The sequence below is a fragment of the Macaca nemestrina genome, chromosome 8, assembly GCF_043159975.1.
Source record: "Macaca nemestrina isolate mMacNem1 chromosome 8, mMacNem.hap1, whole genome shotgun sequence".
Taxonomy (NCBI): domain Eukaryota; kingdom Metazoa; phylum Chordata; class Mammalia; order Primates; family Cercopithecidae; genus Macaca; species Macaca nemestrina.
This window is the reverse complement of record NC_092132.1, coordinates 51,741,183-51,752,694: the sequence shown is the minus strand read 5'-3', so window position 1 is coordinate 51,752,694 and position 11,512 is coordinate 51,741,183. Positions and strand designations below refer to the sequence as shown.

At 43.7% G+C, this 11,512-nt stretch overlaps 1 pseudogene; it reads left to right on the top strand.

Moving 5' to 3' along the window:
* Positions 1-1,175: 1,175 nt before the first annotated feature.
* LOC105497355 (zinc finger protein 317-like) lies at positions 1,176-2,338 on the top strand (annotated as a pseudogene).
* Positions 2,339-11,512: the final 9,174 nt, after the last annotated feature.

The window sequence follows — 11,512 nt, the reverse complement described above, 5'->3', positions numbered from 1 at the left end:
TAGCAATTGTAATTGTCCTTTAGAAATCATAAATTCTTAATTTATATTTTTATATATATTTATATATTTTGTATATATAATTTTTTATATATATATATAAGGGTTTTTTTGAGACAGGGTCTTATTCTGTCACCCAGCCTGGAAGTGCAGTAGCATGATCTTGGCTCACTGCAACCTCCACATCACAGGTTCAAGTGATCCTCCCACCTCAGCCTCCCAAATAGCTGGGACTACAGGCATGCACCACCACGTTTGGCTAATTGTTTTGTATTTTTAGTAGAGACAGGGTTTTACCATGTTGGCCAGGCTGATCTTGAACTCCTGACCTCAAGTGACCTTCCCGCCTCAGCCCCGCAAAGTGCTGGGATTACAGGCATGAGCCACCATGCTGGGCCTATATTTACATGAATAACAGTAGTAGAAATAGTCCTAGTACGCACAGAAAGAAATACCAGTCAGTAAAAGTAACAAAAGAATTATTCTCTCTGTAATATTTACATCTGCAAATTCTGAATATCCTGGGACACTATGATTAAGTTGAATATGGGGATAAAATCAAATATTGGGAGAATTATGGTCACAAGAGAGCTCATAATGGAACAGTTTGGAGCAACATTTGTTTTGGACCACAAACCTGATGCAGGAGGAAGATCTAAAACTGAGGAGCAGGGCTAGGTCGAGGTGAGGTCTGTGAGTGCAGCTGCCACTCACTCTGAGCCAGCCCTGTGCTTGTCTGACTGGCACTGGAAGCCCCTCCTTAAATACTGCACACTTATCTACCAGCCTGGGTTGCCTCATCCCAGTCTTGGCCCTGGTGAGAAGAAAAACAGATCCCAATAAGAGTAGAGTAAGATTTGTAGAAATAGAAAAATAGAACTGCTTTTGCCATGCTGTAAAGAAAATTAAAAGAGAAATTAAGCAGCCTTAACAGCTCTGAAAAATTAACCTATCTGTACTAACTCATCCAGGGTGACAGCATTTTAATTATCCTGGTTTTGTTTCACGTATCACATAGAAACGGGGCAGAACGTCTCTGAGTTCATGGATCCTACAGCTGTTCTAGACTCCCTGCTCCACATCCTGTCAGAGTCACTTAGATGCTAAAATCTCTTGCATTTGTATTCAGGGCCACCAGTTCTTTGAGACCCTCTGATATAGTTTGGATGTGTATCCCCATGCAAATCTCACACGGAAATGTCATTCCCAATGTTGGAGATGGGGCCTGGTGGGAGGTGATTGGATTGTGGGGGCGGATTTCTCATGAACGGTTTAGGAGAATACACACCAGGGAGAAGCGTTACGAGTGCAGCGACGGCGGGAAAGCCTTCAACGACCATTCAGCCCTTAGGACCACGCAAGAACTCACCTCAAAGAGAAGCCCTTTGACTGCAGTCAGTGTGGAAATGCATTCTGGACCCTCTCAGCCCTGAAAATCCACATGAGCGTTCACACTGGTGAGAGCCCTTACAAGAGTGATCAGTGCAGGAAGGCGTATGGCCGGAGCTGCCATCTCACTGCACACAAAAGAACGCACACCGGAGAGAGGCCCTATGAGTGCCACGACTGTGGGAAAGCTTTCCGGCACCCCTCCCACCTCAAAGAGCACGTGACGAATCACAACCGGGAGAAGCCCTGCGCATGCACGCAGCGCGGCAAAGCCTTCCGCTGGAAGCCGAACTTTTAATTTGCACAAGAAGAACCTCATTGTGGAGAAGACCTATGCATGTAAAGAATGTGGGAAATCCTTTGGCGATCTCGCCTCCCGGAGGAAACACATGAGAAGTAACATCGTCAAGAAACCCGTGGAATGTCAGCAGTGTGGGAAAAACCTTCCGAAACCAGTCCAGCCTTAAGACTCACATGAACTCACGCTGGAGAGAAACTGTATGGGTGCGATCTCTGCGGGAAAGCCTTCAGAGGGAGCTCAAACCTCACTGCACACAGGAAGATACACACACAAGAGAGGCGTTACGAATGCGCCACCTGCAGGAAAGTCTTCAGTGATTATTTATCCCAGCAGAGGCACAGGAGCATTCACCTTGTAAAGAAACACGCTGAGTGTAGGCAGTGTGGCAGAGCCTTCAGGAACCAGTCAACGCTGAAGACGCACATGCAAAGCCACAGGAGGGAGAAACCGTAGGAATGTGATCACTATGGAAAAGCCTCCAGCATCAGCTCCAACCTGAACATGCACAGGAGGATCCACACCGGGGAGAAGCCCTGTGAATGCCTTGTCTGCGGGAAAGCCTTCAGCGATCATTATTCCTTCAGGAGCCACGTGAAAACTCACCGGGGAGAGAATCTCTTTGTGTCGTTCGTGTGGAAAAGGCTCCAGTGAGCACGCCTGCTTTAAAGAAACAGGATTACTCAGATCAAAAACAGATCTCACGAGTGTGAGAGGAAGCCTGTTTCAGCCCGCACCTTGCTGGGTGCAAAAGAATCCATGTAACTTGGGAGAAGTCCAATTCCTGTAAAAACTGTGGGAAGACGAGGTGTTCTCATCCCATAGGAGATTTGTGAGAACTCACGCTGGGGGTGAAAATGTACATCTGTAGCATGGAGAAGCCTTCAGGGTACATTCAGCTCTTAACAATCACAGAAGGACTTACAGCGAGAAACCCCAGGATGGCATTTAATGTCAAAATGACTTCAGCACCACTTGTAGCCTCTGGGCCCATGAGTAATAAGCACACTAGGGAGAATCTCTGTAAATGCAGTGACTGGGGAAACCCTTCCTGGTCTCAATGGATTCCTCAGGACAGAAATCACACTGAAGAGAGAAATCAGTGAAGTAAGGAATGTGGGAAGGTCATGAAGAGGTCCACAAACCATGACTGGCTGTCTATCGTATGGCTTGCAAGCTAACAATAGTTGGTCCATCTTTAAAGGGGAAGAATGTGTAATAGAGAACATATATGGCCAACGAAGTCTGAAATACTTCCTGTCATCTGTCCCTTTCCAGAGAAACTTGACTGACCATTTGTCTGCAGCAGGGGTTCTCAGCCAAGCCGCAATTTTTCTGTCCAGGTGTCATTTGACAATGTCTGGAGACATTTTTGGTGTTAGAACTGGGGGAAGGTGCTCCTGACTTGTAGTAGGAAGACATCAGGGATGCTGCTGAGTACCCTCCAGTGCACAGGAGCCCCCCACAACAAAGAGTTATGTGCCCCCAAACGTCACTGTTGCTGAGGTTGAAAACAATCATGCAGTCAGGTTCCTCAATTATTACCCTACAACAATTACTCAGTTTTCTGAATCTTCTGAGCACTTACGCTAGGAGAAATTTCTTTTACAAAACCTTTAAAACACAATCAGTGCTGACAATTCCTATGTGGAAATGATTCCAGCCATGGTCCCCTCACTTGTGCATGTGAATATTCTCACTGGGGGAGAACTCCAACAGGATTTTTGTGTGAATTCAGGATTGCACTTAATCTCTCATCATGAAAACAGACCCCACTTATACGTTTTTCATCTTTATTTTTAAGGTTACACTCCTCTAAATAGCCCTAAAGCCTCATCACAAAAGGTTTGTATATAGTATTTTTACTGTAGCTTCATCCTTGATAACGTCCTAATTGCCTTTTGGACAACCTACTTGACCAATCACGTATTTACATCTGTGTTACATGTGGGTATTTCTCAGTACTGGTTTGTTACTGGCACCTCATTCACATGCGTTGTGACCAGAGCATGACGTCCCCATGAAGTGGTGGTATGTTTGCAGCCTGCTGTCCAGCCAAGAGTGGCAGATACTTCTAGTGGCTTCCCTGGTGTCCACTCTCATCTTCTTCCCATATGAAGAAAATCCAGGTTGTGTCAGATTAGTAAGGTGTGCTATTTTTTTAAATCTCTTACAGGTTTTCTTGCAACTACGACCATCCATGTCCCACAACCCTGACCACTGACAAATCAGCGGATGTCACCGCATGGGCTTCTGAGAAAGCTCTTGAACAGGGGTTGTTCTTAAACCTGAATTCTTCCCTGTATGTTTTGCGCTTTACTTTATCCCCTACTTCTCACCTTATAAGGACATCCAGTACCTAGTATTGGAAGATCCACCTTATGACCATGTGGATGAAAGCCACAGTATCAGGAAGTGACTGCAGAAAGCCCACAGTGACCCTGGCCTACCCTGTGGCTTCTTTGAGTGTCTGCACCAGCCCTGGACTTGTTACTTCCAGACTTCCTATCACATGAGAAAAAATAAAACTGATTATTGGTTTAAGCTGCTATGGATATTTGTTTTCCTTTTAAATTTATTTATTTTAAAAAATGAAATAATTGAGGGTCTCACTATGTTGCCTAGGCTAGACTCAAACTCCTGGGCTCAAAGAATCTTCCTGCCTCAGTCTCCTAAATAGCTGAGAATACAGGCATGTGCCACCACACCTGGCTTGTTTTTCTATTTAATTTATTTATTGATGGGAGGGGGGCTCTACACCCAGCTGGATGCTGCCTGGAGCCCATACACCTGGTCATTGGTGAGTTTTATAACTAGTACCTAAATGTGTGGGCATAACATGTATACAATATACATAACATGTGTATCAGTTTTCACAAAAGTTCAAGGAGACAGGTATCATCAGCGTCTCTGTTTTCCATACAGGGAATCTGAAGCACAAAAGCTGAGGTTTACTTGTCTGAGATCAACCTGCTAGCTGGTAGCAGTGTTTGCCTTTGAACCCTGGTGTCTGGTTCTGGAGCTTATACCTCCTTTATGCCAGGCACAGGCACTGCTCTGTGGTGTCCAGGGTCTATAGCAGTGGCTCCAAATTTTTGCCCTAGTGGTACTTGGGTGTGGGGCACCTGATAAACAAACCAGTAAACATGTTGTGTATCAGGTGGCGGTAAATGCAATGGAAATAACTATGGAGGGAGCACATAGGTTGAAGGAAGCTATAAGGTGGGTAGGGAAAGCCTTGCATTTAAGCAGAGATGTCAGGGAACTGCAAGCATGTGTCCTTAATCTCAGGAAGATCGCCCTTGGCAACTCAAAGGCCACGAAGAAGAACTGTGCCTGGGGAAGCCCTGCAACAGCAGAGGGGCTGGTGTGCGGGAGTGAGGCAAGCCTGGGCATCATAAGAGGATGATGAGGTCAAAGCTGTATCAGAGACTGTTCACAAGGGCATCTGGCTGGTTAACTAGATCTTGAACAGAAGAATGACAACTATCCAATTTCAGTTTTCAAAAGGATCACAGTGGTTTCTGGATTGAAAGGCTAAAGAGGGGTGAGACATGAACAAAAACCAGTTAGAAGGTCATTGCAGAATTCAAGTGAAATGTAATGGCGGACAGATTAAGTAGTGGGAGGAGTGGTTTGAGAACCACATTGATGAATATAGTCAGAGTTTCATTTTCACTTCCAGGCAGTGATAATTTTATCATTATCCCACTATTATGCTTTGTAATGCTAATGAACAGTTGGTTTTTCCCATTTTTCCCAATTATGAACAGTGGTGCTGTAAGGTGTACATGCCTTCTGGAGCCCTGGTAACTTTTTCAAGGAGTGCGACGTTGCTGGGTTGTAAGGTCTGTGCATGTTCATCTTATCAGTATAATGCCAACGTCATTTCTACAGTGGTTGTGTAATAATACCCTGTGTGTGTGTGTGTGTGTGTGTGTTAAAACAGGTTTTATTGAAATGTAACATACATATAGAAATGTGCTTAATTCATAAGTATACAAACCAGTTATCACATGAACACTTCTACATAACCACCAGGTCAAGGAAGAATATTCCCAGTATTCCAGACACCTCCTCTTTTTCCCTCCAAATTACACTCTACTCTGTAGGTAACCAGTATTCTGACTCTGACAGTATGGTTTGACTTTTTGTTTTGAGCCCTGTGCAAATGCAGCCATACAGTATGCATTCTTTCTTTTTTCCTTCTGTCCATCTTAATTTTCCCAATATTTTTGTGAAATGATACATATTGTTTCCTGTATCTCTAACTAGTACATTTTACTCTGTTCCTTTGTTTGAATCGTCCACAATTCATTTAAGCATCTTGTACTGATGACCATTGAACTTTGCAGTTTGGGGTTATTGTGATTACCCCAATCACAATATGTTACGAGTACATGTTAATATTTCTGGTTGTGCATGGTATGTGTACTTGTCTTGGGTGCATACCTTGGACAGAAATTGTTGGGTCATATGAGACGCATTTGTTCATTTTCAGTGGATGCTGCCACTGAAATCAGAAATACTCTTTCCTACCCCAGGTCAATCTTCACAGTAAGAACCTAGTTGGGCTCCTGGAGGGAAAATTCAACAAAGGTAGGAGAGAGGTTGTGAGTCTTTCAATTTGGCGTTTGTCTTGGAAGACTGTCAAATTTTCTTTTTCCTTCACCACCCAATTGCCAAAGGATCCCTCTCCCTTTGCTTCTGTCTTCCAGAAGCCTTGTTCTTAGAAGACTCTATGATATGGTTTTCTACAGTTTATATTCCCACAAACTATTTTGTGGAGTCAGACAAGAAGATACTCACGTTATCTTATTGATTTATATACATGTGAGCCCACTGGGTGGATATATGTTTTGTAGATATTTTCTCCCACTCTGTGGTGTGTCTCTTCAGGTTCACTGATTCTTTGGCCATGTTCAGATGATTAGCCTATCAAAGGCATTCTTCCATTTCTCTTATGGTGGCTTTGATTTCTAATATTTCCTTCTGATTCTTTGAGTTTCCATTTTTCTGCTGATAATGCAGGGCAGATGAGCCCCCAAACTGGGGATTCACCCAGGTGGTTCTCAGCTTTGCTCAGGAAAGAATTCAAGAGCTGGTGGTGGTAAAAGAAATTGGGTTTATTGAAACAGCAGGGCACAGCAGAGTAGCTGCCCCTTGTGGAGCAGCAGTTACTCATAGGCAGTGTGCCCAGAGTAGCAGCATATGGGCTGTTGGCTAGCAGTATTTATACCCACTTTTAATTACATGCAAATTAAGGGATGGGGTATTCAGATAGCTCTAGAAAAGGAGTGGTAACTTCCGGGTGTTGCCATGGCAGTTGTAAACTGTCATGGCGCTGGTGTGAGTGTCTTATGCTGATGGGCAGTGAGCGCACCTGGAGTGCCTTCAGCACCATTTGCTGGTTCCGCCACTTTATTTCATTCTGTCTAGACTAGGAAATAAGCCCTGCCTGTCTCCTATCACACTTAGATTACCCATCTGTTCTTGCGTATTGTCCACTTTTTCTGTTAGAACCCTTAGTATATTAACCACAGTTATTTTAAACTCCCAATCTGATGATTGCACAGTCTCTGCCATATCTGAGGCTGGTTCTAATGCTTTCTCTGTTGGCTTAAACTTACGTGTTTCCTTGCCTTTTAATGTGCCTTGTAGCTTGTTATTGAAAGCCAGGCATGGTGCATTCAGTGATAGGAACAGCAGTAAAAAATGCCTTCACCGTGGTTGTTCTGGCTAGAAGTTAGTCTCTGTTTACTGCTTGCTGTAGTGATGGTGTCAGAGGCTAAAATTTCCTCTAGTGTCTTTATTCTTATCCCCTCTGTTGTCTTTCAGTTTTCCTAGAGACTTGAAATAGGAGCTAAGCCTTGCAATGCCTCTAACTGTAGTCCTATTACTATACAGGAGCCCTACTGATGTGGTGGTTACCGTGCAGAGAGTGAAGTGTCTATAATGCCAGGAGTAGGTCTCAGTCTTTAGTGAGCCTGAGTTGGATATTTCTCTTCCCCTAGGTCAGTTAGGTTTTGTTAAAACCCCAGTAGTTTAGTCTCTAGCAACATAGTTTCCCTTGAGGGCAGACCTTACCAAGAACAGAATGCTCTGGGTATAAATCAGAAATACTCTTTCCTACCCCAGGTCAATCTTCACAGTAAGAACCTAGTTGGGCTCCTGGAGGGAAAATTCAACAAAGGTAGGAGAGAGGTTGTGAGTCTTTCAATTTGGCGTTTGTCTTGGAAGACTGTCAAATTTTCTTTTTCCTTCACCACCCAATTGCCAAAGGATCCCTCTCCCTTTGCTTCTGTCTTCCAGAAGCCTTGTTCTTAGAAGACTCTTTGATATGGTTTGGCTGTGTCCCCACCCAAATCTCATCTTGAATTGAGCTCTCATAGCTCCCATGTGTTGTGGGAGGGACCCAGTGGGAGGTCATTGAATCATGGGGGCGGGTCTTTCCTGTGCTGTTCTTGTGATAAGTGAGTAAGTCTAACCAGATCTGATGGTTTAAAAAGGGGAGTTCCCCTGCACAAGCTCTCTTGCCTGCCACCATGTAAGACATAACTTTGCTCCTCATTCGCCTTCCACCGTGATTGTGAGGCCTCCCAAGCCATGTGGAACTGTGAATCCATTAAGCCTCTTTATAAAGTCTTGGGCATGTGTTTATTAGCTGTGTGAGACACACAGTTGCTCCGTCCTGTAAATGACACATAGTTTTAAGTCCGTTTCCTCAGTTCTCCTATGATTGGCCAGGGTTTTTTTGTTTTGTTTTTTGCATTTTCAAATTAAGGGTAGATAAGTTTGAGGGTCTCACTCAAGCTCTGTCTCAGGCCCCCACCAGCTGTCCCTCTTTCTTGCAGTTTACCTCACAGAGCCTTGAGGTGGGCATGTGTGGAACCATGGTGCTAAGATTTCATGTTTTATCTCATTTTACTCATAGCTATTTTGCAATTTTGGCATTCTCTCTGTCTTAAAGGCAGTGTTGAAGGTATAGTTTTCTGTAGAAGATTCATAGTTGTGGAGTTACTTCATAGCATTTGAGAGGAGATTTGGGGAGGTTGCCTACCACTCAGTGGCCATTGTTTTTAGTTACCTGGAAGTCTCCTCACCTTAGTTTTTGAAAATACTTTGACTTTTATTTTATTTTATTTTATTTTTTGAGACAGAGTCTCCATCACACAGGCTGGAGTGCCGTTGCATGATCTCGGTTCACTGCAACCTCCACCTCCCAGGTTCAAATGAATCTTGTGCCTCAAGCCACCTGAGTAGCTAGGATTACAGGCATGCACCACCACGGCCAGCAAATGTTTGTATTTTTAGTAGAGATGGGGTTTCACCATGTTAGCCAGGCTGGTCTCAAACTCCTGACCCCAGATGATCTGCCTGCCTTGGACTCCCAAAATGCTGGGGTTACAGGGATGAGCCACTGCACCCGGCCTGGGTATGCTTCAAAGAGGTCATTTCTTTGTCTTCTGGCCCCCATTGTTTCTGACTAAAAGTTGGCGTTATTCTTAACAATACGCCCCTGTATATAATGTGTTGTTTGTCAAACTGTTGAAAACTCAAGATAATTATCTAAAGAGAAGCCAGTGACAAACAACACATAAATGTATATGCTTTTATCTTGATCCGTTAACCTAATCATATGTCAGTTTAATTCTTGGGCCCAGCTGGGATCCTAAGATGATGTAGGTGAAATTTTGTTGCCCCTACAATATGGACATTAGTTTGCAAGTATCTGTTTGAGTTCCTGCTTTAAATTCTCATGAATTTTCATAAATTGTTTTCTTCCTCATTTTCTCTTTTTGGGACTCCAGTTGTGCCACAGGACTCTGAGATTCCTGTTTCATTCTTCTAATGTGTTTGTTTTCCAGTTTGTATGACTTCTACTGATATATCTTAAAGTTCAGTAACTCTTCTATCCTTTTCATCTGTTGAATCCATTTAGTGACTTGTTAAAATTTAGATGTCTGAGGTCCTTAGGAAAACAGGTGCTTCTCCCCAGTGTAGCTTGGATTTGCTCTGAATGTGGCGGTCCCCTAAGCCAATAACACACTGCCTCCTGGCCTTCCCTGGCCACCCAGGAAGGAGTGAAGGGAGAGATAGGTGTAGTGGTAATAAGCCTAGCTGTGCACAGCCTTGTGTAACAACTAGAAAAGGCAATATGTTTTTCTGCTCCCATCCCCAAGCCTGATTTATTCAATATGCAGTAACTGACACCCCCACACATGCCCTCCTCTCTACCTCCCATTATTCCACCAAGAACCCTGTCTAAGGAACAAGGAAATCCTACAAAGAAGATGTCTCAGGTACCCATCAGCAGCCATGACATGATGACAAGTGAGTCTGGTGTCATTAAAAGGTTGTCTTCAAACCACCTTCTGCTGCAAGCAGAACCCAATCACATAGGAATCCGAGCTCCACAATAGAGAGGCTGAGATTGAGTCTGGAGGGCCGGTGGGGACCTCATGACTGTGAAGACCCTGGACTCCTGTGTTGCTGGAGATGCTGTCCATGTCCTCACATGTGCTCAGCCCTCTTTCTGACACATGGAGAGGCAGCTGCTGTGGTTCAGCACAAACAGAAGATGTAGTGTGCCTCCAGGGTGGGAGCATGCGAGTGGTGGACTCTGACTTTAAGAACAGATTTATTTCTTAACGTTCTTCCTTATATGACTGGTTCTTCTGAGGGCCTCAGACTCCCTCTCCAACAGCCTTCTGCCGTCTCCCATTTTCACGTTTTCATTTTTGAGCTTCTGTAGCTAAGTGGTTTTACATTTTTTGGAGATAGGGTCTGGCTGTGTTGCCTAGGCTGGAGTGCAGTGGCATGATCTCAGCTCACTGCTAGTCCCTTTGAAGCTGTGAGTGTAAGGGTATTGTGTTTCTTGAGAAGGTCTAAGAGTTGCTATCAGTGTGGTTGCAGTGTATGTTGTACTTAGAGACCTCGTCAGAATGGATAACCCATTTTGCCTCCATCACTTACGAAACAACAACTTTTATTAGCTACACTAAAATGCCACTGGTGTCATGCTACCTTCTCATAAATACTGGGAATTAACTGATGACTTTCTCGTCCAGGTATTCATAGGCTTTGGCAAGGCAGCAGTACACAAAACAGGTCACATTCATAGGATTCTTGACATTAAACTTTGGAGCCAGAGTGCAAGCAAATATATAAACACTAGGAAAAAAGTACATACTGGTAAGAATAAATGCTATGAGGAAGAGTAAACTCGAATAGGAGTATAGACAGATGGGACTGACCCATTAAATTTGTACAGTGTACAGCTTACACTCATTTTTGGTCACTTTAACTTTTTAGGGAGCAAAATCATCACAGAAATCCTCAAGAGGCAGCTTTCCTGTACATTTCAGTTTCTCCTAAAACAGAAGAGAGCTTGGAATCCTTATTGAGGAATCACCCAAGCATTTCTTTCTGTCACAACAAGAGCAATTCCAGTTTGCTCCATGAGACCCTGTTTCTCTCAGAATGAAGTGATTCTCTTGCCTCAGCCTCCAAAGCAGCTGGGATTACAGGTGTGTACCAGCATACCAAGCTAATTTTTGTATTTTTAGTAGAGACAGGTTTGGCCTCCAAGATCTTAATCTTTTGCCCAAGAAAATCCTTCCGTTTAAGCAACATGAGTTCCTTGATTTGTCTTTAACTAGCCCACTGCTACTTTTCTGAGTTCAGAATAAAAGTTTATTATTATTATTATTATTATTATTATTAATTGTTATTATTTTGAGACAGAGTTCTGCTCTGTCATCCAGGCTGGAGTGCAGTAGCATTATCCTAGCCCACTGCAACCTCTGCCTCCTGGGCTCAAGCGAT